Source organism: Rhea americana, unplaced genomic scaffold (genome assembly GCF_003343005.1).
Source record: "Rhea americana isolate MKP2758 unplaced genomic scaffold, rheAme1 scaffold_306, whole genome shotgun sequence".
Taxonomy (NCBI): Eukaryota; Metazoa; Chordata; class Aves; order Rheiformes; family Rheidae; genus Rhea; species Rhea americana.
The window spans coordinates 372,741-394,128 of NW_028186431.1; the positions used below are offsets into that span (position 1 = coordinate 372,741).

The 21,388-nt window shown below is 41.4% G+C and overlaps 1 protein-coding gene across 2 annotated transcripts in view; it reads right to left on the reverse strand.

The window, feature by feature from the left end:
• The window catches only part of PLXNB2 (plexin B2), a 256,257-nt gene that overhangs the window by 122,906 nt on the left and 111,963 nt on the right, over positions 1 to 21,388 (reverse strand). Inside the window, exon 1 of one of the 2 annotated variants that reach the window (XM_085309907.1) lies at positions 8,581 to 8,603. The exons of the other annotated variant lie outside the window; for it this stretch is intronic. The gene's annotated coding sequence lies outside the window, so the exon portion shown is untranslated. Of the gene's footprint in view, positions 1 to 8,580; positions 8,604 to 21,388 lie in introns of those variants that run through there. 2 annotated transcript variants of the gene reach the window in all.

The window sequence follows — 21,388 nt, forward strand, 5'->3', positions numbered from 1 at the left end:
AAAAAAAAAACAGAAGTCAAAAACTAATCAATGCCCTTACCTTGGAGTACTCTCCATAAACATACAGTGACAGTCAAGAACCTCCCTGTAGTAGATCATCTCAGTCTTCTGAGTCCTTAAGAAGACCTCACACTCAGATTGTCAACAGTCTTCCTATTAGCCTTCTCTCTAGGCATTTTGCCTTCTCCCTTTCTGCCAGACGACCAGGTGGACTTTTCYGAAAATTCCTGAGATGATAGATCTTTCACTTGCAACTGAGTTTACTGAGTAATACAGGCTGCCTGGAAGCAGGAAATCAGATCTCTGACTATTAAGTAAACACTTGCCTTAGACTTGATATTCTAGCTGAAGGTTAATCATCAAGTAGTTTACATGACATGGGCTAAATTGAAGACCAAAAGTGAAATCCTATAGTCACTAAAATAAATAATAGTTTCCATATGGCCAAATTTTCTGTCCAGATTCCCTGTGTGCGTTTGTGTGTGCTTTAAAAAGTCTGTGAGCTTTCTAAAGAAAAGATTACAGATGCAACCCCTGTAATCTCATTCAAAAGGTTGGAACTGCTGTCATTTCCACTCTCATGAGCCAGTGTGCCGCACTGAGCCTTGCTCAGTTATGTATTTATATACATCTACCCTTGGCGAGGACTCTATGCTTAAGACCCCAAATAGGCCTCTATTTCTTAAGGGGAAAATACATAAATTCCAGCACTCACCATGCTCACTGTTACCTTCTTGGCTGCCTTTAGGGGCTCTTTTATCAGCATCTGGGAACCCTAAATTTTGCTCTGACAGCAGACGGGGCCAAGGTTAGCCACTGTGGCATGCTGCCACGCAAGCGGCTTATTTATTTGACCTAACACTCCTCCTTGTCAATGCAAGATGCTCCCGAAGTCACTAGTATTGCCTGGAGTAGATTCCAGCATGCAGAGTGAGCACTACTGTGGTGCAGAACGAAGTTCACCGTTAGCCAGTTTTCCAAGAATTCAGCATGGTATTGGTACTACCAAATACCCATGCATTCAAAAAGCTGAGGATTTGTTTCACTTTCCTGTCCTTAAAAATCCTAAAATGATCTTGCTGCCTTGCTCCCTTCCGAATGCTTAGACGACCATCCTCCCCTGTGGCTTCGAAGGCTGGGGGGAGAGAAGTGGCATACTGAAAAGGAAGCAGACACTACCAGCTACATTTGTGCTGACTGTAAAAACCTGTATAAAMACAAATCAATTAATAGACTAGTCTGCATTCACTACAATTTTCAAAGTGCTAAAGTAGCATAAGCACTTCAAAATACTAGTAAGTATTTCAATGACACGAGTTACTAGGAATTTTGTGTTATCCTAGCTATGTTTAGACTTACAGGTAGCTCTGCTGCAGGCATAAAATATCTACAGCTGCTGCTTTGGCCTAAAACAAGCCCAGCAACCACCACCCCTCCTTTATTCCCTCACAACACAGCTGTTAACCACTAAGTGAAGAACACAAAAATTCAACAAAATTGTCCCATGATTATTACTGCTCAATCAAGGTAAATTGTGTGACATCCAAGGACACTGTTTCAGAGCCTCCCATCTCAGAAAATCAGTATCTGCTTTATTACGTTTCCCCCCTTTCATCTTCATGCAGTTGAGGGCATTCCACAGACAGTTTTATTTCTGAGAGCACTGATTTTGTATCGATCTGGTCTGGCCTGGATTTGAAATAGGATACTACATGAAATTGGATCCTGGGAGCCTCAAACATGCCCAGGCTTGCAGAGGAGGTTAAACAAAAGGAAAAAGAAGTTTTTTAAACACACAACACTAGTAAAACTAATTTTAAAGTGTCCTCTATTTTTCCGGACTGGAAGTAATATATTACCTCTATAAAATGTTTTATATCAAGCTCTTGAAATGCTTTATTATTTATATAATGCCATTGGCGCACATATTGCCTTAGAAATATGAAGCTTAATAGTCAACCAAAGAGACCCAAACCACTAAGGTAATTAGGACTCGTTTAAAATTGACTTCATGAGCAGGCTTCTACCTTTCCCCACACATGCAAGAAGCTGTGGGCCAGTCCTGCACTCCCTGAATCATGTAGTCAGCAGGAGCACTCGCACAGGAATTCGAAGGATTACTCCCTAAATTATAAAATGCAGTCTGCCTTATTGAGAAAAGAAGCAAGCAGGCTTGACTGTGGGAGTGTGAAGAGGGAGAGGGGGAAAAAAGTTACGTGTAGGAAAGTAAAAAAGAGAGAAAACTGTTAAACGGGGAATACAATATGGAAGAGAGATGGTAAGTGACATAAGGAGTTAGCAGCAGAGGATGGAGTGGAAAACAAGAGGAAAAGCGYAAAGTACGGAAAACTTATCCTGAACACTGTAGGATATTGCTTTAAACGCACAGAGAGGAAGGGCAGGAGGAACAGCTAGAGACAGCAAGTTTGAGTGGAGAGTTGAGAGCCTTTCAGAAAGTAAAAATCAYGCAGGCAGCAAGGTGAGTGCGCACTCTCCCCTCTCCATCCTCCCCCCCCCCGCCACAATGCGAACTCCTCCGGAGCCGAAAAAACGCTGTGAAAACTCCTGGCAYGGCAAGCGCTGCCAGCCTTGCCCGAGCGCAAGCCACAGCGCTGGTGGAGATTTAGGTGTCCTGCCTGACTGTGGCTGATTTTTCCCAGGACAGTACATTGCATTGCAAATTTTATTTCTTTWGTTTGTTCCTACAACRGCAAAAGGAAAGCAAATTGCTACAAAGCCTCGTTTGAAGCTTGCTGGAAGTTTTCCCTTCCCCATTGAGAAGCGTGTAAAAATCAGAACCTTCTTGTTAATATAACAGTAGCCAGCCTGTGCCTCTTGCCAGCCACATCAGAAAGTACCACAGCAATCTAGGTCTAAATACCAAAACCATCTCCTTTATCCATCAGAAAAAAAGGAATGAAGAAGCTCCGCCTAACTAAGAGCAGTACAAGAACGTTGCCCTCCTTCAAATCGGATGAGAAGGGCTCCTCGCTGCCACCAGCACCTCTTGGGGAATCAGCCTGCTGCTTCTGAAACGCCCCCCGCTTCCTCCACAGACTCTTCCTAACCTGGGACCCTGCAAAGCTGTGGGCTGTGAGTCAGGCCCCCTGTGTTGGTTCCCATCATCCACACTTATTTATGTTGGCAAGCCAGACCAGCTGGCTTCTGGCTACACAGGGGGCCCATATTCTCTTAGAAAAAAAATAAAAGCAAGAAAGAAAAAAAGAAAAAAAAAAAGAAAAAGAAAAAAGAAAACAAAGAAAAAAGGAAAAAATTAAAAAAAAAAGAAAAAAAAGGAAAAAAAGTCTGGGAGGGCTTTGCCCGCCGCGTTAAGCGCTGCTGTCCGTGCCGCGAGCTCCCCCCGGCTGGCTTTGGGGCAGGCAGCCCCTGCCCTCCCAGGGCAGCCCGGCGCTGCGTGCGGGAGCTCTGGGCTCGGGGGCCGTGCGCCGCGGGAGCCGCCTTGCCGAGAGCAATTCAGAGGTATGTCTGGGTCGGGAGAAGGAAGCATTTCACGAGGAAAGATAGATATGCCTTTTTTTTTTTTTTTTAAACAGGAACCACTCCGAACTTAGACATGAGCCAGGCGCAGAGCGATACTGCCCTATCTTGCAGAACAAGTCACAACAGGTTCTCCAATYGCCAACTCTGCAAATAGCGATGTAACCTCTCCCATCAGCACCCCGCCGGAGGAGGACGCGCGTTTGCTAGTGCTCCTGCAAGGAATTCCTGCCGCAGAAGGGGATGCAGGAGCTCCCCGAGAGCCAGCGTCCACAGGGAATCACCAAGCAAACGCACAGCTGATCTGACGGCCAAACTCACCTAGTTCAGCCCCTTTCAGGCTAAGAACCTGCCCTTTTCTCATCTTGTTTCTCAGGAAACTTCTCTTTTGTGTTTATACGCGGCATGAGCTAAGGAAGAAAAATGCCTGCTGTTCCGTTCAAGCACTTTTTTCACCGACYGAGGAAGCCACTTTTGGTTCCACATGAAGGGAAAGACAATATTTATGAAGGAAGTTCCCCCACTTCCCGTTCAAACAAATCACTCCTTGCTGTTTTTGCAATCATAGCCCTACCGTAAAGGGRAGGAAAAAAAGCATCAAGCATATTATTTCCTTTCAAAGTTACTTGTTAATGCAAAGGCAGCTTCCAGGGAGGAAAGAGTTAAGCACTTGGGACAAACTGTCAAGTTTTCAGTAACTAATTTACTCTTCGCATAGGCCTGGAGGAAATCCACAGTGGCCACAAATATTCCATGCTCACTTCAGCACTACTCTTTGTGAAATGAATTTTAATGGCCAGCCAAAGCGATCCAAACCACAAATGTAATTAAAGCTGTGGAAAAACTTCCCCAAACGCCCCGGCCGGGGCCGCTTGCCGCTCTCCGCCGGGCGGCTCCCTCCTCGCCCGCCCGGGCCCCTCCGCGCGGCGGCGGCGGCGCGCGGGACGCGACGTCCGGGCGCGCGGGGCGCTCGGCCCCCCAGCAGCGTTCGCTCTCCCCCCGTCCCCGYCGCGCATCCGCCGCGCTGGGCTGCGGGGCGGCTCCTGGCGCTACTGCCAGCGGGCGCGCGGGGCTTGCTTCTAACGCTACAACCTTAAACGCTCTCTCGCCCGCTGGAAAACTATCTGGCACGCAGCGCTTCCCTCCGCACCCAGCAGCCGGACGGTTTCCACCTCAGCTGAGGCGGCAAAGCCGGGAAATTTCCTGACAATTCGCAGTAACGCCGCTTCCTCTGCCATTCCCGGCTTCCACACCTCAATTCCCCGCGGCAGCGAGTCATCGCGGCTCCACGCGGAAGGCAGGGGGGCACCTGGTGCTGAAGTCTGAATTACCGCCGTTCCCAAGAAAGGGAGAACATACTTTCGCAAAACAACTATCCAAAGWGTGGGAGGACGGAGAAGCAGCGCACTTTGCTTACTGCCTACATTGCATGCAACACAAATGCATACATTCCTGCATACTTTGCTGAAAAGGGCTGTCGAGATAAAAGATTTGATCGCTACGGCACTAACCTCACCCTCCTTCTCCCCTCCTGTCCCAGCCCACGACAGTGAGTGCTAGATTTAGGGAACTCCCTGTCCCTACCTTGCATTTTTTTTCGTGTTTAATTTTAGACTAGAACACAATTGGATTTGGACTTAATTAACCTTTTACCCAAAGAAAAACATATACTTTTGATTTATTAATTTCGTTTGATATCAGCTGTACAAAAGTAGCTCTTTCTCTATTATTACATCTCTAGTAACTCTAAATTTTTAAAGTTAAATGATTAATTTAGCAATTAAGTAATTGCTAAATTCTGTTTTCAAGGACCAGCTGCCCAAAACAAAGGTAAAAAAATTCCCTAAGCTATTGTATTTAAATTATGAATTAAAACCACTTGGAATATTATGATTAAAATCGATTAGTTTGTGCAAAGAGGTCTACAAACCTTAAACTGAGTTACAGTGAAAGAAATTCATTGGCTGATGAATAATTAATACAACTCTTCATTTGTTTCACCTCGTGTGCCAAGTAGTACAACAGAGAAGTCATTAATATGAGTAGGTTGTAGAGCCAAAATAGAACATTACACATCTATAATCACTGAACTATCTAGGTGGAAAGCTTGCAGGGAAAAAAGGCCCACAGTATCAAGCTCAGAACGAACTAAAATACACAAATTTGTTAATTTGGATGAAAAAAACAACAAAGAAAAGAAAAGCAGAGCTGTCTCTTAGGCTTGTGTGCTGTAGGTAATATCTGTTGTCAGATACAAGAGTTAGGTGCTCCTCAGAAACCACTTTTCTCAGACCTGGGACTAAGATTCATAAAAGAAGATGCTGCCCTACGAGCCTCCCAAACAACAGCGCGGGGCCAACTCTCTGTTTGCTTTCCATGAAGGCATGTACTTTCATGCACAGACATATACACACTTTTTCCTCTCAGACACTGAGAAAAGCATGCTTCTGGTCTGACATTTTACAGGTCCCTTGGCAAAGCACATTTCTTCTTTAAAATAGTGGGTTTTGATAAACAACATCAGATTTCCTGGGGATTACCAGAACTACATACCTCTTGTTAAACAGCACTACAGTGAAATAAGATGAGGTCAGTAGGGAGAACATCATAAATGATTTATTGCTGTACAATTAAAAACTTTGCATGTGTTACTTTATAACATTTCTTAAGTTTATTATTTGGGTGGATGGGTGGGAATCACCCAGGTAATCGAGAAGCAAGCGAACAGTTGAGCCTTTTATTCTACTTAGCTATTTCTCTCCCATTAAATCTTTACACCATTTTGATGGAAAAATTGTATTTATACATGTTTATTTTTCTTTCACAAGGACTTTGAGAATCTCTCCAAAGAATTTTCAGAGATTAAAAGAATACTAATAGTTGGAAAACATTCATTGCCTTTCAAGTACTAAATTACTGCAGAAAAGTTAAGAAATGACTTCCTATGATAGAAGATAGGTGTTTTATCAAAAAAGTTTCCTGCGTGCTCTGTTACCAAATCCTCTGCTCAAGGAAGCAAGCCCTGTAGATATCTTTATACTGTGAAAACACAGACTTTGTACCACATTTCTTCTCCAAATGGGAAGCTGTCCTGCCTCCATTCGATACATAAAGTATCTCCTCTTTCCCTCATTAGGTTACTCTCTCTGCCCCCTATTCTTTGTACTTTGCCCCTGTAGCCTTTCCTGAGTGTCCTGTCTGCCTAAAAGAGAATGTGCAGCTAATAGCATTAACATTGAACTTTCTACCTCCTGATATTAGTGGACTCAAAAACTAGACAAAACAAGCTGACATTCCATTTCTAGACATTGTCTGTGGACTGGTGTTAAAACTGAAACCCTTTCTGCTAAGAAATGATAAATGATACGACTTTGTCCATGATAAATGATGCAACTTTCTGCAAATGAGGCTCAGCCAACTGTGTCACATGCAACCTTCCTTGCTTGGGACTGTCTCATATGTACATAAATTGCAGACACAAAACTTATCTTTCTTTTTGAGGGCAACTGTGGTTCTGCCTGAAGAGGTCACAGTCTTACGTACAGCAGCCCATTCCATGGTGACACAAGTTTGGCCATCTCCTCTCTCCTGTCCCATTTGCAGTATGTTCATCACGGCTTTCTAAGAGTTATTAGTCTGAAAATGTAAATGTGTGGTCCCAAAATAAGACTAACATTTGCCTAGTACTGTTTTATGGCTATCAGCCTTGCCTCTCAGCTAATACTATAGCAGTTATATGGCCTACAGAAGCAACTTGCTTAGCGCTGCTAACATGGCAGTTCAGTGGCTGCCGAGAACAGGATTCTCCCTCTCACTTTTTAAAAACAGACAACTGCGTTTACGCAGGTCTAGCCTTCCAGGTTAGCTCTGTCTGTTTTGCTGAGAATGTGGTGTATGTACAATCTGCCTATCATGCCATTTGCAAGGTTGCAATAGCTCTTTGAAAATCAGAGGTAAAATCCAGCAGYGTGCATGGTTTCACTCCCTAAATCTTTAAAGTCGTATCTCAAAGGGAGTGTCATCATTTTCCAGGAATTTGCAGGGCAGGAAATCCCTCATAAGGTACTGGAGTTCTAGGATTTTCTGTTCTGGGGATAACTTGCTCTCCTGATAGCATTTCTACTTGCTGGTTCAATACGGGTGTTTATGCTCTTTCCTCAGGAGTACATGGCTTCAGCGCGCCTTCCCATTCTTGCTTTCCACCAACATACGCTCGGACCAACCAATTAGCAGATACCTTTAATATATTTCATACAGAATAACAGACCGAAATTTGGGGATGAATCACACTCAGCTGCAGAATCTTGAAGGCAGTCCTGGGCACAGTGGTATGAGCAAAGCAGACAAGCAAAACAGACAAAACAGACTCRTTTTATATGCCCAGAAGGGCTTGCTCTGCTTTTATGCTGCTGAAGTGCTTAGGGCCAACATTGTGGTTTAAATATTCACAAAGCAAGACAGACTTTTTAAAACGCASCATCACCTTACTCTACTCTAAAAGTAAAAAGACCTCAACTGAGAAATGCCTCCTGCTCTACCTCATGCAAGCCCCACTAGCTGCAGGAGTTTGCACTGGAAGTATGAACTGCAGAAATGTCAGAAATGGTCAGAATGGAAATGCAGTGGTCTTACTGGCATGAAACCCGTTTATCCTGCAACATATGCCTAAGAAATGCCAACAGACATACTATGTTCTGCAACATGTCTGCATAGCCTAGCATCATACACTGGCCAATTTGATTACTGGGTGTAGGCAGTAACCAAGTAACTAGAAGCAAGTATTTTTGCTTCTAATTATGGAAGATTATAATGCAATGAGATCCTGTGTGAATTTGACATTTTTTTCCTCTATGATGAATCTGCAGTTTTTCTGAGCAGTTCCTTTTTGTAGAAACACCATGTTAAAATATCGCTCATAATACAGCCCATTTTCCTGTGCAGTATGACATATGCCACCCCACTCCCAAGCCACCTGTAATTAGCCAGTGTATCTGCTTATTTCACCTTTGAATTAACAGAACAAATGAAAGCATTAATCCACGTTTTTAAAAATTCAGGTCATTTAAGCAGAAGGTCAGATACCTAATGGGCTGTCAAGTTCAGACAGCCTTTCCGCCCGTCTTCCCAGCTCCCAAGGTTCCCRGGCCTTGACTGACAGTCCTCGGCAGCTGGGTACTTTTTCTTCCTGCCAAAACACCATGAAGGCCTGAGCTGAGGTGGCTGCATAGCAAATATAAACAGGAGCTATATATCTGGCTTCATCTGTTGCAAAAAAAGAGCAGCCATGGAAAGATACACAGCAGGACGGAGAAATATATTAAAGCTGCAATTAGTTTGTGCACCACTGGCATGCTTTAATCAAAAAGAATAGACATGACTTCACTATATTTTCTGAATTGAATTTACCATGTTTACATCAATTTTAGGCTACCTTATAGCAAGGATAACTATATGTAAAGGCTGCACGGCACAGATAAAGGTAATGTGCAAGGTTGTATGCCTCTAGATCTTTTCCTGTGCCACACACTAAGGAGCAAGCTCCAAAACTAGAGTCTGGAATGCAAAAACTTTGCTAATGCTCCCAGAAGTTTGCAACAAAGTATACAAACAGGAGAAAGGATTTTCCATATTCATTTAGCTGTAGCCTGCTGTGCATAGTTTCTTTTGAACAGCCTCGTAAAACTGAAGCATTTTTTTCCAAACAGATCACAGGTCACGTAAGCTTCCCAAGGGACATATTGGTTACAGATGTTTTCATGTAATAAAATATTCCACCCAACTGCAGTATTTCTAACTGATAATGCTAAAGCTAAATTACCCTTGACTAATGGTTATGTCCCCAATGCACTCCTTACCATGGTAAATGTTGGCTTATTTGTTACCATTCAGCCAACATAATATTTAATATTTTATACGTAAGAGCATGCCACAAAGACAATGTATTTCAAATTTACAAGGAGAATTACAATGTGAAGTTTGAATTTTTCAAAAATATATTCAGAAATCTCTTTTCTTCCCCATCTTTGTAGACTAAGTTATAACTGAAGTTCAGAATTACAAAATAGATTTGCATTTTTAAAATAAGATAATTTTAATAATTTGCCAAGATTTCACTCTTAAACTTGGAACTAATCTTATTAAAAAATATACTTGATTGTCTGAGCGGCATGATGAAACATTCAATTTGACTGCCCCTTGGCAGAGCAGTTAGCAAAGGAAAGTTTGTTGTCATGATATCTCTGAAATGCTTGAGTGCTTCACAAATAACAAAAAAAGAAAGGGAGTGTTGAAGGAGGAGATGATCACTTAATTATTAATATATGCTTACATTAAAAGACCAACATGGATGCCTATGAACTTGCTAGTCTTTTACCCTAAGAAGAAGCCGCTTTCAAACCAGGGAAGCTTGTGCTGTTGTAGTGAACCATATCGCTATGAAAACCAACCATGTAGCATTTTTATTGAAAAAAAATTAGAGCACTATGCTCAAAACGTCCATGCCTCATTGCTCTCCATAATTGACCACCAGAATATCCTGTTTAGATTTCAAATATCACCATTAAGAATAACGGAACAAAGTGATTCTTGTTGTGATATTACCACTTCCATGCTGACACTTAGAGGAAAAACTGAACCCACACAATTATGTGTTAGAAAGACTAGAAATCTAGTGGAAACAGAGCATTCTCTGAGTAGAGAGACATAAGCTACTTGTGAAAGTTACTTGTATAAGTTACGTGAACCACCGAGCAACACAACACCTCTCAAGGATAACATTTTGGGTTTGGGATGAAGCATCCCGCTGTGACTAGTTGCTTGGCTCCTGGAAAAAGCGCAATGCAGTTTTTCCAAGCATGTGATCACACGTAGAAAACAGAAGGCCCATCTGCTGATATTTGAAAAATGTTAACTGCTTATAGAGTTAAGGGTGTTGTGACTAAGCAGCGGTAAGAGCAGTGGTTGCAGTGCATGTGTGACTTCAGAACACAAAACTGATCTTGCAAACTTGAATGGTTAAACAGTGTCTAGTACGGTAAATGCCAGCAATGTGACATAATTCTTTTAAGATCTTGCACACTGGGAAAAGGACCGGTGTTCTGGAATTAAAATCACTTGCACTCAGGAGTAGACATGACCTCCCCATGTTAACCCTCGGAGCTGTGTTGGTGCCAGCCCCAAGCCAATACTGGCCACCACGGAGCATCCTGTAATTTTCCCTTTCAAGAGGAGGCCTCAGTATTTGTACTGGCCACCGCAGAAAACTCTTGAGCTGACGTTACTTCCTGGTTAGCAAATCCCTATTTTATTTTAGTGCGTGCATAATGCAGGTAGCAGCAAAAGGCACAAACACAATATCCTTGAAGTTCACCTATTGCATGGGAGGGCAGTGTCTATGCAGAGCAAAACTCTTGAGATATTCTGCAATTTCTGATGCAGATATGAAATTAGTTTTGGACAGTGCAAATTATTYTGAATTATTTTTTGGTATGTTTTATGATATCTTCATCCTGTTTGCTTTAGGGCAGGAAGCACCCARAAAGCACAGCAAACTTCAGTATTTGGAAGAACAATATTTGTCTGCTGTTCATTTATCTGCCTTCCCTGTCGCCTTCATCTGTGCAGTCAGTATCACATCCAGAACTGCTCACCGGCTTCCCTGAATGTTTTACTTTTTACATAAATGCCTAATTACCTCACCCTTTATTTTAAACACCAGTATGCAGCAAAATGCTCCAATTAAAGATGGAATGTCTACTAATTTAAGCCCAAAGGTTCCATTAAGGCAAGTTTCATGAATCCTAAAAATAGAAATGCATTCACATTTTTTTCCTCACTTTAATTAGGCTTTTTTGGGGCTTGAATTTAAATATCCCTCTGCAGTATCTTCAGCTGCATTGCAGTAGTAGGAACCCCATGCAGAACCATAAGATGAAAGATGACTCCTGATTTTAATTCTTCCACTCACAGACGAGTGTAACGTGGTGGCATGCATCTCACAAAAGAGAAGTGTTACAACTTATTARGAAAGACTTTAAAAAGATGGGATTCCCAGATCTAAATGAAACTTCCAGTTATTTGTGTACAGAGAGATCTTGGTCCTTTCCTAATCTATAGTCTTAAGAGACATGGAAGAAAATAGCATTGTGGCAGTCAAGGTGAAGGTGATGCGAACAACAGTAAAGCAGCAAGATTAAGGGCAAGTCAGCTCAGAGTGAATTGAAAAATATGTTAAACTGGGTGCTCTGAACAACATTACTTATAAGAGTTACAGAATGCAAGGTTATGCTTCTACAAATACAGGTTACACTTGTAAGATGGTGAACTAGTGTGGAAGTAGTGACTTGGAGAAGGACTCTGGGGTCACGGCGAGCAGCAGTTAAGACTCTGGCAGCGATACAGTGGTTAAGACAATTAATGAGCTCTTTCGATACATGAGCTAGGGAATACAGAAAACAGAAAATATTGTTATGGTACTTCAGAGAGACATTATTAGGAACAGGCAAGGTTGGCAGTTATCCAGGGCAATGGGGTAGCTAGCAAAACAATGTCTTTAAGTGGTAGTCATGGACCGCTGCCTACTTTGCCTGTGCTGGAGTTGCTCTTCCTGCTGTTACTGCTGGCAGACGTGGCCACTGCAGGAGATGGGAAGCAGCTCCTCCCAACCCTGGCCCCATCTGTCTCTCTCTGCTTCCTCTTCCACAATTGCAATAGCCAGTCTAGATCTCCAGGATGAATTAATTTCACCCTTGTTCTTGCAGTGGCAAAATTCAGTTTCATTAATATTGTTGAGAAGCCTAGGACTGGTTCCATCACTTTACACAGCTTCATGGAAACTCTAAGAAGAATACATGTCCGTGGCTGGCATCTGCACTTTACAAAAGGTGTTAACGAATTGGAAGGGATTAAGGAAAGAGCTGCAAGAAGGATTCAGAGTCATGAAAACATACCTTAAAGCAAGAGCCAGAAGTAATTCAGTCTACTTAGCTTCACAAAGAAGAAGTTGAGAATGTCTTGATCACAGTCCATAAATACTTACATTAATGAGAGATATTTAATAAAGGGTATAACAAGATACAAAGCTGAAAATGGAACTTTGAAACAAAATTCAAGCTAAAAATTAGGGGTAACTGTTAGAAGTGGCTGCAGTTAAACCACTGAAGCCATTCACATTCGCATGCAGTAAATCTCCCATTCACCTGAGGCCTTTAAAAAAAACTAGATTGGATATCTTTTTAGAAATGATATTATCTAGCTCAAGCAGAACTTCTAGGCTGAGTGAAGCGGTGAATTTGTATAATACTATAACTGAGCAACCTGAATAATCATAACCATCATAAACCTATCAGCACATATGTAATTCTTAAGTAGGCCTAAAAAACTCTGTTTTTCCTGAATCTGCTTTAAATGAACATGCCAGCATTGCTGGGCCTGATCTGAAACCCTAATCTGTGCCCTTTGCTGTAACCTTGATATATATTCAGTTTCCTTCTCTCTTCAGGCACCACGAAGAAGTAATCCTAATACCTAAGGCTGAGCACAAGTGAACGCAGCAAAAATGCATAAGGCTGGAGCATGAGTGAACCTAGCAAATCTGTAAGTTATATGGCAGCTCCCCTAACCCTGGAGCCTGAAAGCACGGGATTGCTTTCCAAGTGTATTTCAAAGCAACCTGGGCTCATTCCAGCATGTGGGAGTAGTTGGAGCGCCGGGGCTTCCCAGCCGCAGCTCTTTTTCCTTGCTATGCTTGCTATGCTAAGCAGAGCAGTAGAGGAGGGACCTTAGGATTTAAAACACTTGTTGTTAGCCACCGAACACTAAACAGTTTTGCTGAGAGCAACGCAGAAGAATGGGGTAACACAGGAGAGCCAGTATATATCCAGGTTTAGCCTAGCTAAACCCCGTACCTTTAAAATCAACTGCAAAGCTACTACATCTTTAAGTTTAATTAAGGTATTAATATGCAAGGAACTGTATTATGCTATGGCAGTATTTCCTAGCAGTACATTAACTTGAAGAATCATGTGTTTATATGGGCAGGAGACAGTCTCAAAAAAGGCACATCCCCCCCTCTCCGGTTTAGTTCCTCTGCTAAATTGTTTGCAAATCTATATTCCTTTCTTCTCTCTACCACCATAAGAGGCATTTACTATTTTTACAAACTCAGGACGGAAAAATATTAATCAGAAGCAGCAGCAACAACTTCTTTTTCTTCTCAAATCTGTGTGGCATTAAGTATAATTACATAAATAACTGGAATGGCAGAAACAGACAATTGCTGGCTTTGTTGAGTATTGGAAGAGATTATACTGTTTTTATCATGTCCCTCAAATAATGGGAATCTTCCAAGTCCACTGTCAAGGAGACTATTTGCTGCTTTAATGCTGATATGAAAATAATCTTGAAAAAATACTGAGAGAGGGTCTTTCCACATACTCTCACTGTCAGGAAAGATTAGTTATATAAACCATTTAACCTGCTATTGACCTAAAACCTAGTTACATAAATGTTTTAAAAATTACTCATTCATCTTGAGTAGATAAAAGTAATCTAGTGAAGTTGAGGATAATATAGGAAGTCCCTTATGATGGTTGCACTCTCTACAGCCTCTGTTAGCACATGACTTTTCTTCTGGCAAAGCAGATACAAATGAACTGCAAAAATGCTGGGATATGGTACTTCTTACTCATTGTAAAAGCCTGGAAAGAGACAGATATACATAAAAGAAGTTTAAAAACCTAAAAAGTGTTCTTAGGAGGGGACACTTTTCATTTTTCCATCATTTGTAATAAACATAGCAATTCGTACTTTTCCCCTAATATTAAAAATGAATGAGCTCATATAGAACGCGCATGTAGAGGACCTGCATAAACCTGTTGTTCCAGGTTGCCGAACACTCAAAACCTACTGAGACAAACTGTACCCAATTCAGGGTGGACGTGCCGGAGATGCAAGCTGTTCTGGCCATCCCACAGCAGAGCAGGCACAGGCGACAGCACGTTCGCCAAGCCCAGCTAAGGCTCTCCCCGGAAAGGYAGACGACGACGCCTTCCACCAAACGTCCCCGAGGCTGCGCCTGGCCCCAGCGGCGCGTGCCAGGCACGGAGAGCGGCACGCTGGCAGCCTGCGCGGCGGCAAAGGGAAAATCTGCCGTGGACCCTCGGGGAAAAGCACAACCCGCTGGTGCTTCATCCTTGGTGGGTACAAAGCAACTCGTCTCTGTTCTGCTGGGTTACGCCAGATGCAAGTTTTGGAAGACTTCAGGATTTCATCCGACAGAGTAAACGTTACGCTTTTTTCATTACTAAACTAGTCATCTGCTCTGCTGCACACTTTTGCCACCTGTTTCTCTCGGGCATGTACAACAGGCTGCCTGTATTTCAGTGACTGTAGCAATTGCTACTGCCGACACGCACGTAAAGCCTTAGCAGCAGTGGCATTATCCAAACCCTTGTGTTTCTCTGCCAAACGGATCCCACCTTCAGCATCCTTCCTCCTTAGCTTCATGGAGGCAGARCCTTTTCTGACCAAACAACAACTACGCACAGCTGACAGTCTGGAGCAAGTGTTAACCGAAAATTGCCTGGATACGGTGAAAATTGCCCATGCAATTCGAGAGACCCGTAGGCATACCAATCACCCAGGCTGTCTGCTGGCCATGTACCTGCTCAAACACCACGGCGCTGAACACCGCCACTTCTTCGCGCAGGCAAATCGCCTCATCTTCTTCTTCCTTTGGGAGGGTTGTATTAAAAAAAAACAAAACACCTCTCATTAAAAAATTTGTAATCTCACTAGCAAAATAGATTTCCACCTCCTGAAGTRTTAAAAGAAAAAAAAAATMCCCAAAACCAGCTCTTGGTACTTCTGTCAACAGARAGCACACTCAAGATCAAAGGARTAAAAATGCTAATTACAGTGCACTCTGTAACACCTCTCCGGAGCCAAGGGCTCTGATTAAGTTAACCAGCCTGCTAATTATAATAGTGTTTAGCACAGCTGGGGCCAAAGAAAAGCCACCTTCTACCAGAGCACGGTTACAGGCCTCCAAACGAGATCAACATATTGATAACCTAAAAGAAACTTCCGCACAACACACAGAAACAGCCGCAGCTCACTTCAAATGCTCAGAGCGTGATGCCTACCACAGGTTCTGTTCGGTTTCCTTTTTCATTCAGAGAAATTGGGGGCATTTAAAAAAATTGTTTTGTACGCCATGAAAAATAAATGCTGGAGTCAGAAGCTTATTGCCCCGAAATTAAGTTATCTGCTCCTAAGGGAATGTACAGCAGGATAATACAGCTCTCCAATTTAAAGGGGAGCCCGCTGTCCTGCCTTTTCTTGGTCAATACCACAAGACTGTGAAGTATCCTGGTGATGAGAGAGGAAGGCCACCATACTCCATATTTTCATTTAAAATGGAATGAAATAGCAGGCAATTCTGGCAAAACCACCTGCCACATTTCAGCAGCACGTTTGGAGGGGGAATGGGGCGACAGTAGTGGTGATAAATAGCAGCTGAGTCTAAGTGAAAGTTAATCCTCCCTACCAGTTCCATGGAGGAGGGGAAAAAATTATAATAAATCAATAAATCCCTGCAGCTCAGAAAATTGCATCTTCTGTGGATGCTTACAGTCTTCGTTGCACAAAGCATAATTGGAAAAAAGATTTTTAAATGGTTATGTAGTTATAACCATCTATCCTATTCATCATTTCCCTCCTTGCAGAACTCATCAGTGTTTACTGGCAGCACCTTCAAGTGTGCCTAGTTAAAGTGCTATTTGCCATGAAAACAGGGAGCTAAAGGTAAGAAAATTACTTTCATTTCAGTATCACTCCTCAGAATGACTGTTTTGCACTACTCAGTCTCCCTGAAATTTTGTGTAGCAGCAAGTGAACAGACTGTTTTTCAGCATGAATTCAATAATTAACTCTGAATTAAGCAAGCCCTCTAAACACAGTGATGCAACTAAATGCTCCAGAGGGGATATGTACTTTTCAAATTCCAGACCTGTTCAAGGCACCCCTGTCTCTGTGTCCAGACGCAGCAATCACTGACATACTTGTGATGTGCCAGCGCGGAGGTCAGTAGCACAGAAACCCCCAGCTCCATTTCATAYGCAGATCAACGACTCTGTGGAATATTTAAAAACTTTCCCATTCACCTTTCATGTACTGAATTGGCCCATTCAATTAAAAGAAAAAAGGAGGAGGCAGAAAAAAGTATGCTATTTTATGGAAATTGGTAATCTTTATCTAAATTCCTTACTGTTTTGACAGGGCAGTAAGAGTTTAAGTGACTTTAATCCACTGTTTCATCAAAGAGGCTTATTATTGGTTTTATTTGCAAGGGAGACAGAAGAGATTCTTAGAAGGAAAACCCAATATACTGGTTAACCTGCTTGGGAAGGTGAAAGCCTGGGAACAACACCCCTGAAGGGGCAGAGAGTACTGCACAGTAACATCCCATCACTGCCAATACCACGATCAATAAAACAGGCATCATTACACCATGCAGTATTAAACCTTTTAAACGGGAGTCAGTGCTATTTCAGGGGTCTGTGAAAGGAGCTTGGAGATCTCCATGAGGGATTTCAATCTCTCTCTTCCACACACACACACACTGGAAACTATAGCAGTAAAGTGAAGTTCAGGGCATTTGAATCCTCTACTCTTTCTGTGATGTCCTTGGATGTGTGACTACTTAATCTAGCATAGTCCCATCTCCTGCTGCCTTCCTGGGATTCACGGTTCCTTCTCCACATGGTGCTCTGCCCCAGCACCTTGGACCCCCAGAACCTCTGTGGATGTTCACAAGGGTGCAGAGAAGAAGGGGCAGGAGACGGAAAGCAGAGGGGAAGGCTGTGCCTCTAGTCTTCTTCCAATCCCTCCTTCTCTCAGCTGCTAAAGAGCAAAGGTCAGGCACAGCCAAGCTCTGTGGAGAGAATCACGCTACTACGGGGTGTGAGCAGGGCTGCGCTGGCTGGCAAGGGGTAACGCACAAGGCTGGTTACTGACTAATGATTTGGGTATCAGTTGCTGTTGTGTACATTTAGGACAATGCCACTTCATATCTTCCACTGCTCAAACACTAATTCTTATTTACTGTTTGCATTTCATGCCAAATTAATTTCCACCTTATGCAGGCATACCTCCAGGACGGGCGAAGAAAAGACTATGGAATAGATACTCACGTACCATGGTGATGGGCATATGGGAAAGCATGGTGGAAGACTAGAGGAAGCAGGAGAGTAAATTGCATACTATAACATTACGACAGGTAGCTTTATATGGGGTGTTTGCATTGCTTACACCCTAAATATTCAGGAATTAAAGGTCACATCTTATTGCTACCTCTTCTATAGCCCATTCCAAAGCACCATGAAACTGTCAGTATAAAATGCAAAGCAAACTAAATACATTTTCTTGCTTGTTTTTTCTTGTGAGTTTTATTACAACAGTGCTTTCTGACTGAGAAAGAAATGGTGCTGTTATAATCAATACTGCGATATACTACCTAATTATTTCCATTTATCATAGGGTAATCTGAGGAGCTATTAAAGTATGGTCACCAAAATATTTGGTTTTGGCTAAGTTTTAGACTATTAGTTACACAAACTTTAACTCTTGAAAGAATATCAGCTAATGATATGTGCTTCACTTGGGAGTTAAACACTTAAAGTAAAAAGCTGGCAAATTGAAAGTAATTTCACATTTGAAGTAAATTAAATGAATTTCCCAGATGTTGCTATAGAAGAGACTTGAGAAGGTGAAATGAAAGTTACTGCTGATGCATTCAGACACTTACCATAAAGTTCCCAAGAAGGAACCATTTTAAAAGGAAACTGCAAAAAAAAGGGACAAATTAGAGGTGGGAAGTCTAAACTTCCATTGACAACCCTCATCTGAGTATCTTGTGCTTCTGTTTCATTTCAAAGAGGGTGGTCCACATTTGTGTACAGAAAATGCTATGAAAACACCAGCATGAATCAAAGGTGTTGACAAGTCAGAAGGAGCTGCTCATCACTTCCAGGTGAGGTGAAATTAAAATGAAAAATACACCTGTTATTTAGAAATTAAATGAAGATGTGCAGGCCTATCTTTAATACCACTGATAGTTAGTTCTTAGCACCTTTTTGCGGCTGATCTCAAAGTACACTTGGGATTTGGAAATCCCAGCCTCTCTCTCTAGGAGCTAGCAGCATCTTTGCGTAAAACTCTCAAAAAGATCTTCCTTTCTTCTCTTATTCAATTACTTACAATTCCACTTAACTATTATCTCCTTCTACCATATCCCCAAATGAGTAAAAGCTATATGAGTTTAGCAGGATAGTCAGAAAAAGGCAGTCTATAATTCCCCTATATTTTATCCCCGAGAAGCCTATATGCTCCCTCCTCTCCTCTACCACTTGCTGAAGGCAGGCAAGACACACAGGGAACAGCAATGCCCACAGCTCAGACATGGCTGCTCTTTTAGGCTGATCAAATCTTTTCCATATTTTCTCCACTTCTGCCTCTTCAGTTAAATTCATCTGTCAATATTTTCCTCATCCAGTTCTTCATTTTGATTCCTGGAGGTATTTGGGTTACAGTTCCTTCTAAACATGGGAGATGTGGAAGAGAGAAAACTCTCTTCATATTTGACTCCTGTTTTCCACAGATAAGGATTTTACCCTAGGAATTTGCAAGACCTGCTCATATTAGAATAAAAACCTGGCTAAATTCACCTGTTACTTTTGTATAATCATTATGTTACATTTTCCTTAGACCCCTCCTCTCCCCCTTTTTAGACATGTTCCATTAAATTATCTCCCAATAAAGCAGAAAAATTATTTCACTAAGAAGTAGTGATTATGTCAAGTTCATCCTCTTATTAGGATTACAGATTTTCTACAATTTACTTGGATTCACTTTGAAATCTGCTTTAAAGCACAACAGATGTTGACTTTTCATGCTAGACTAATAAATGCATCTATTCCAGTCTTGTCTGGTGACCAAAGTCAATATATTAAAGGATAAAAAAGAAAAACACTTTAAGAGTAAAAGAGGGTCTAGTTTCCAGAAACAAACCCCCAAAGTCTATAATGTAACACCATGGAAGAAGAAATAAATGGTTATAAAATCCTAAACCATAAACATCTTCACTAGTCATGTAAAAAGCTCAGTATTTTGGTCAGACAGTTCCTGTTAGAACAGTTCTGAAAACACTACTTTGAGATTCTTGGGACATACCAGTTTTACTCTCTTAACATTTGAAAAACTGATGTCTTTCTAGATTTTGTATCTATAAATAAAATATAATAAAATAGATCCTAAACTTCAGGTGTGTATTTCAAAATACTGGTATGCAACTTACAAACTGCCCTATAAATTCTCTACCTGGGCTTTACACTGTCTTTCTTTAGGTATGTCCAGTGGTGTAACAGCAACAACATAAACCGTAATTTTGGATTATTATACCAGTTCCCTTCCTTCAACTAGATGAGAAAATTAATTCTAATGGAAAGAAATAGGTTTTTTGAAATACATATGGTAGTAATTTAAATCTATTCCGAACAAAGCCTCACCAACAACTCAAAACTCCATAAAAATCAGTAATTATGACTGGTATTGTAGGAATTTCCTAGGAGCAACATCAGTCCATTACTTGTTTGCTTCACATTGCTCAAACATGAAAAAAAAATTACTGAGATTTGCAGCTAAATTTATCTTATACAAGTAGGCAACTTTAGCATTCTTCAAGGGACAAAGGCAAGCAGTCAAAAAATTCACTGAAAAGCCCTCCTTTTTAAGATATTTCAGGAATGTTCCTCCTAACAATGGATCATCTAATTTAGAAACTACTTTTTTGGACAGCTTTCCAAGAAACAAAATTTTACCTAATAACACTGGATAACCCATCTCTGTGTGGTTCTCTTTTAACATTTTTAATGAAAGAAGCTAGAGTGTTTCCAAATATTTCCTTCCAATTCAGCTATTCAATACAAAATACATGAGTAATTTTCTCTAACATGATCTTAAGTTGAAGAAGAAGCATTTCTGAACAGGAAGAAAACATACAAATATGTTGAAAAGAAATAAGATAGAAGATAACCAGTCCCTTAAAACCGTAGGGTTAGAAACGTAAAAATAATTTTTCTTTTAACCCCAAACTATACAAAACTGGTTACAAAGCTGATTCAATCTTTGTGATAGTTTACAATGCCAGCACTCAATAAATTTATTTATCATCAAATATGATTATTCAAAACTCCTACAAAAGAAAAAGAGAGAGAGAAAAGAAACTCCATATTTATGCCTTCCGGATGATGTTACTGCACAACTACTCTTTGTTGCCATAATTTAAAAAAACAGAAAAATCCCAAGAGAACACGTCACTGAGCAAAAGTAAACCTAAAAGTGAGCCTTCTTTCGAGAGCAACTTTTTTGCTTCGGTAAGGATGCATTTCCCTTCATATTCTTATCTGCAAGCTACTGTGAGTACACTGCTGGGCTGGATGACAAGGTGACCTTTCATTAGTGAATGGAAACAAGAAAACGGTCTCTGGTGCCAAGGTCCATCAATGTGTTTCCTTGCTTTTAGTTGGCTATACAAAGTTCACATACATAAAGGGAGGACATTATTCTCAGATAGCAGAAAAAGAAGAAAAAAAGCTTAAAAAATTTGAAAACTTTAGTGAAAACTTTAGTCTGCACAAACAAGGGTCTCATTTTTACCTCCAAAAAGGTTAAGGTCACCAGACTAGCGTTCACAATTTCTTACCAGGGGCACAAAAGAATGCACCACAAAGCAAGTAGTGCACGTATCACAATTGGCAGCTGGCTTGAAAAATGCTGGAGTTCAATTCACTATGAAGAATGAATTACGCTTATGCTTGAACAAAAAAAAAAA